Here is a 6,710-nt window from a genome sequence, read left to right on the forward strand (position 1 = left end):
GGTTGAAAAGACGTCTACCCACACGGCGCTCCCAGTCTTCCTCCACGGAGGCCACAGTATGTCCTGGTCAAGCTGTACCTGCGTTTTTATCCCAGCTTTGCTACCTACTAGCCTGATGATCTTGGGCAGGTCACTTAGCCTATCTTTTGAGTCTCAGTTTCCTCATCTGAATCTGGGAATCATCACACCTACCTCCTAGAGTGGTTGCGAAAAATAAGAGCTGCTGCATGTAAAGAGCTTTGGTACCTTGCAAGGACATAGTATGGACTCAGTAATTGATTAATGGGTTGAGGTAACACAAATGCAGCTATTTCAGAGGGTGGTGAGTGCTCTGAAGACCCCAAATTATAGACTGAATTAGAGTTTGATCCAGAGTTGTTAGTCGGACAGTGCTTTACAATGGGGAGTCAGGGAGGGCCCCCTTGGAAGAATTTATGCTGATATCTGAATAATGTCACATGGAATATATATTGTGTGACCTTAGGCAAGTCCCTTCCCTCAATTTCATTTTCTGAACAACTGGAATAATAGTGTTTTGCAGGCAATTAAATGAAATCACACATAGACCAGTTTTGGGCACCAAGTCAGTACCCAGTAAAAGGTAGTTATAATTATTACTGTTCTAAATAGAACCAAATGCGCTTTTCAGAAATGTTGGGTTAGGGAGCTGGCACTGGGAGGCCAGGAACTTCATTGGCTGCTGTGTATTTCAGCTGTGGTGATAATTAGCTTTTAGGCATGACTTTGGAGACTGATACCAGCTGTGGGGGTAGTAGCCTCAGCCACCCAAGGGTAGCAGGATCCATCTCTGCAGGGAGAGTGTAGACACTGGGCTGCTTGGGTCACCGTGGGCTAAAGATAGTTGACTGGGGTTTGTCCTGGGCTGGGCTGGGTGGCATCATGTGACTGGATCCCTGCCCCTGCTCCTCTCAAGCCAAGGGGCACAGACTGCACTCTTGTGTTGGCTGCTGGCCGGCAGGCAGTTTCCTTTGGAGTCTCAAGATGGTCTGACCTTCTGAAGGTTTCTCCCTCTTTGCCCACCCCTCCCCAACGAGGGCGCCCTTCAGCCCCCTCCTATATTTCATCTACAAGTTGGGGGAAAGTTGGGGCAGGAGGGCTGGGCAGAGAGAGGCCTCTGAGAGGTGGTAGCCAATGCCACTGGCGGGGATAACTGGTGAACAAGGTGAGGAGGGTTAACCCGACTTTTCTTTCACTCAGTAGAATGTTCTTGCCTAGAGATGTTAGAGTCAGTGGGGATAAGATAAAAGGCCTGTGGTTCCCAAGCTCCTTCTCTGTAACTCCAGTGCATCCCTGGGCTGAGTGATAGCTTGAGAATACACCAGGCTTTTCAGACTGCCTGAAGCTGTCCTGGAAGGGACAGGCACAGGTGGGTGATAGAACCCAGACTCCCTTGCCTGCCTCACCCTCCCCTTAGGCGATTTTGCCACCTGCCACAGTCGGGGTCTGGGCTACAGCTCAAGCAGAGGGTGGGGGCAGAATCCGTGTCAGGTGGGCTGAGAGCAATGCCTTTTTCTTCACAGGGCTGCTGGGGTGCCAGAGGTAGGGACTTCAGTTGGGTGTGCTTGCTGGCAGTTTTCGTTGCCTCTCTCTGGGTAGGGGAGAAGGGTTGCTGGCGTGCAGTCCTAGGAATGTTACTTGCCCTGCTGTGACCTTAGGTTTCCCTGCACTGGGTCTTGGTTTTCCCCAGTGTGTAGAATGATAGCCCTGCAGCTCTGCCATTGAGGGCCTGCCCTCTTGGCTACAGTGAGGAGGTAACTTGGTCCCTCCTCCTAGCAGTTAAGAGCACAGGTTTTAGAATCAGAGTGCTTGGCTCCAAATCTTGTTCTGCTTACTGACTGTGATCTTGGCAAAAAACTTTTACACCATGTGCCTTAGTTTCCTCATTTGTAAAATGAGACCAATTAGAGGAAGTAACTCTGTTAGAACAGTGTGCAGCATCTGGTAAAAGCTCACTACATATTATCTGCACTTGTTAATATTATAGCCACAGCTTGGTTTTAACATCTGCTTTGGATGAGAAATCTTAGTGGTTGAGATCTTGCATTCTCTCATACTTCTAGACGGAATATTACCACGTTTTGTTTAGTTGGGGAAGGTAAGGCTCGGGGAGGTGGGTAGGTAGTGTCCCTGAAGTGATAAAACTGATGAGTGGAGTTTGGACTAGGACCCAGCACTGATTTCAGGCAATCAGCTGCATCTGAGTTAAGGCAGAGCCGGGGCATGAGTTCATCCAGGAGCTAGCAGTGCCTAGGACACTTGTTTCTCCAGCCTGGGCAGCCTCCCCCAGGTCTAGAGAGGGCTCCCAGCTGAAGACTGAGAGTTGAGGCCATAGCCCCAAGAATTAGCACTTGGAAAGCAAAGCGTCTTTTCTTCTCTGGTGTGAAATCATTGAGGAGATGGGTATGTGAACTTGCCATTCATTAAACAGATGTGCTGTGTCGCCAGACCTTGAGCTAGACCCTGGGATTACTGCTGTGAAAGCAGCCTGGTTCCTGCCCTCAAGGAACACATAGTGGGGTGGGTGGGAGGTAGGTGTGTAACCAGGTGATGAAGGCTGTGAGAACATCTAGCAGGTGCACTTCACTTGGGATCGGAGAGGGCTCCCTCCAAGGAGGTCAACTGAATGGCCGGGGGTAGGGCAGCAGATGATTGAGTGTGAACTCAAGTAAAAGCCTCACAAATTAGCTTGCTTCCCAAGGTAGAAGTTCTCTGCATTCAGGGTAAACTCAGCCTTTTCAAATGCCAATCTCTAGATGATGCTAGGTATTCTCACAGCCTTCATCACCTGGTTACATACCGACCTCCCACCCACCCTATTCTCCTGGCACTAAGGCTTTAAATCTAGTAGTCCTCTCTGACCATCTATTCTCAGTCCTCCAGACTTTCTCCTTAGCCCAGCCTCGTCTCACCTTTTACCCACAATGGTCTCTTGACTTCAGTTCCAGCTTCTTTTCCCTCTTGCCAGTTCTTACCATGACTTGAATGATGAGTTTGACTCACTCATGAGCCTTCTCCCCCTAAAACCTTTCACTAGTTTCCCTTGGCTGACCATGTTCTTGCTGCTTAGACCTCCTAGCACTGGCCCCTCTGGGTAGCTTTTATTACAAAAAGTCAGCAGCTTTAGGGATCTTTCTGGAACAAGATAATATGGAAAATATTTTGTCTTTTTGTCTGGCTCTGTACCAGGTGTTTATGGGTTTAGCCCCTTTGTAGGCTAGGGAAGACTCTGAGGCAAGCTGTCTTCCTCTTCCATGCTGAGTAAAGAATTGAGTGACTACCTTTCAACTGAAAGGGAACTTAGGCCTTCCCTGTGCTCTTCCTTCCTCTGTAGCATGGCAGAGGTTGCTGTCGAAGCCTCCCTGGGAACCTGTGGTAAATTCCCCTTCTTTCTTTCCTGTTTCCTGGGGAAACCTGCCCTGGAGCCCAGGCTTGGGAGGAGGCTCATTTGTAATCTGAATCAGTAACTTGAGCCACTTGATCACCAAGAGTTTTTTTCCACACACTGATTCTTTTCATCTTGAGGGATTATTTAATGGTTTCTCTCTTTAATGATGAGGATGGAGATTGTTTGGAAATACTAAGCTTCCTTTGTGCATTTGAATTGTAGTATTTAGCATTTACAGTTGACCCTTGAACAACACAGGCAGGTTTGAACTGCACAGGTCCTCTTACATGTGGGTTGTTTTTTTTTTTTTTTTAAATAAATACCTGTACTGCTTCAGTCCACAGATGCAGAGGGCCAGCTGTTTGCATTGATCTACACCATTTTATACAGGAATTTGAGCAGCCATTGATTTTATCTGCAGGGGGTCCTGGAACTAATCCCCATGGATACTGAGGGACAACTAAGTTTTGGGGAGTCACAAGTTATATGTGGATTTTCTACTGCACGGGGGTTGGTGTCTCTAACTGCTGCGTTGTTCAAGGGTCAACTCTATTTAGCATTTACTGTGTGCTAGGCACTTTTAATATGCTCTGTTCATTTAACTGTCACAGCGGCCCTATGAGATAATTAAGACTTCAGTTTTACAGATGAGGAAACTGAAGTTCAAAGGGGCTCTGCAAGGGACAGAGTATACAGAGACTCCAACCTAAGCGCATCAGATAACAATATCTATATGCTTAATGATAGGCTGTCCTGCTTTCCTAGTCAGTGTTTGAATGAAGTGCTGTCACACACTTGAAAGTTGAGGTGCAATGAGAATCTGAGGTTAGACAGTGGTCAGCCACCCTCACTGCTCCCGCCACCCCGCTCATTAATCCTTTTCTGCCCAGCCGCCCCTCCGCACCCACCCCTTGTTTCCTGCATTAGCTGCAGTGGTTTAGCTACCCTGTTCCCACCACTCTCAGTAATCTTAAGTAAAAATAGTAAGTTGGATCACAAAAGGGTTCCTGGTGTGTGCCACCACCACCCCACCCCCCGCATGGATTCCGGTGTGCTACATCTACTGCAGAAACATAAGCAGGGGAATTTAGGAAGCCCCTTGACCCCCTGCAACTAGAGTCTGTGCTGGCTTCTAGCTGACTGTGGTCCTGTGGGCCAGGAAGTGGCGTTTCTCCCTTTCCAGATACCTGTTAACCTCTGACTTGCCTTAGTCAAGGAGGAAGACTCTGAGGGCGTTGTGTAGAGCTTGCCTCACCCCACTTCTCCCTCTCTCTCTACCTGAGAACCTCTCCCTGCCATCAGTAACCCTGCTTGCCGGGAAACACCAGGGAAGTGCCCTAAGATTCCACCAGGAAGGTTTGAGACCCATTCTCCCACCAGTGGACACAGGATTTCTGGTGAGCTGGAGGAGCACTAGACACAAAGAGTTGAGATTTCCAGCTCCCATCGTGGCTCTTCTTGGAGCCTCTCCTTTGGGGGCCTCAGTTCCGTCTGCAGACAGGTGGTGTTAGAATCCATGGTCGTTTTTGCTGCTCTAACATTTTACAGCTGTTTTCTTAGGCAGGTGCAGGGTGATGACTTTAGTATTTCCTGGGCTATGCTTGGGTCAGGGTGGCTGGCACAAGTTTCCAAATTCAGAGGAGGGGGTTCGTCCCCTGATTTGGCTAGGATGGTTTTAGACGGGGACTGGTTTGGGGGGGTGGGATTGAGGTGGAGGAGAGAGGAGTGGTTGCCTGGGCAAGGTGAGAGTGGCTGGGAGGACCCAGAAAAGGAATGTGTAATTGAAGTCAGAAAGCCTAGTTTTTTTTTTTTTCCAGCTTCCCACAGGGCCTAATAGCAGCTCGTCTGAGCTTTCCTAGGTTTCTAGGATTTTAACAGATCTAGGAATATTGCTTAAAGGCAGAAGTACTTCTTTCTCCCTAGTGGACTTTTCTGTCTCTTTCAGGACTTCGTTCTCCCTTGGGGCAGGGACAGCCTGAGGCCCTAGCTGGGAGCAGAGTAAGAATAGGGCACTACGGGTTCTTGGGACAGAGGGACATTAAGGAAGGGGCTTTTTCCTCAACTTTACTCCAGACTAATTGAAAAATATTCCATGTATGCCCAAACTAGCCATATTCCCCTGTCAGCTTGGAATTGGTGGGGGAGTAGGGAATCAGCGGGTCCTTTAATGAACAGCAGGAGGGTTCTCTCATTAATTGAAGATGAACTTTTAGTACTTTACCATGTCCCTTTGTGATCTTGGTGAACAAAATGTCAGGATCATCATAGAAGCTGATTCTTCCCAGTTTTGAGACTTTTCTTAGAAGGAACAGACAATGACCTGAAAAACTTTGCCTTACTTTGAGAACAATCTTTAGGAACACCTCCCCCACTGAACCTGATTCCCTTTTTCCAACTTCTTGTTAATGAACTTGACGTTGCAGGCCCTTTGGCCTGTGTTCTTCCTGGTAGCATGAAGGAAGTGTGAGGGCCTGGAGGATGGGCCCCAGAGAAGGGATTACTACCATAGGTGAGGGAGATGATCCTATAATGGCTTCCTCTGCCAGGGTCCTGGTTCAAAGCAGCCTAGTCAGGGCACTGGGTGGTATTCTCTGGGCCAACCCAGGATTATCAAGAAAATCAGTATGGGGTAAGTAGCTCCCTGGGCCTAAGGGCTCCATCTTCTTGAGACTAAGAGAGACTTTCTGGTTCTCCACTGCCCAGCAGCACATTCTGTGATGGGCTAGGTTCTACAGTTTCAGCTCTCAGAGACATGTGGGGTATCTTGAGGGGACAGTTGCTCTGGTATGGAGTGGAAGCCAAGAATGCAGTGGCTTCACAGTTAGGAAGCAGGCAAGGACTCTCACTACTCATTAAGGGAACGTAGGTTTGATCAAGGAGTAGAACATTTCTTTTGAGACCAGCCTTGCAAACTTCTCTGCTCAGGGTGGGCCAGCTCTTATCTTGGCTTGGCTGGCCAACAGTGGAGACAAAGCGATAGTAGAGAAGTGGGTAAGCCCCAGGATATATCTTTTCCAGTGGGTCTCTGGGGGAGGAAGGGTTCAGAAACCCTTGTCTTCAAAACCGTGTTGAGAAAACATTGTGGGTGTAGAAGGGACCAGACCTATTAGAGCCACTTCCTTGAGACACACACACACATACACACACAGTTCTCTTTTTAAAAGCCCATGTCTTTTGTTGGAGAATTCCAAACAAAATTAAATCACTATCAACGTACTACTTAATTCCTGATTAGTTATATATCCTTCCAGAGTTTCTGCTATGTATAGGTGCATATACACAGTTTTTATTTTTTACAAAAATA

The sequence above is a fragment of the Pteropus medius genome, unplaced genomic scaffold (genome assembly GCF_902729225.1).
Source record: "Pteropus medius unplaced genomic scaffold, Ma_sr-lr_union100, whole genome shotgun sequence".
NCBI classification, from domain to species: domain Eukaryota; kingdom Metazoa; phylum Chordata; class Mammalia; order Chiroptera; family Pteropodidae; genus Pteropus; species Pteropus medius.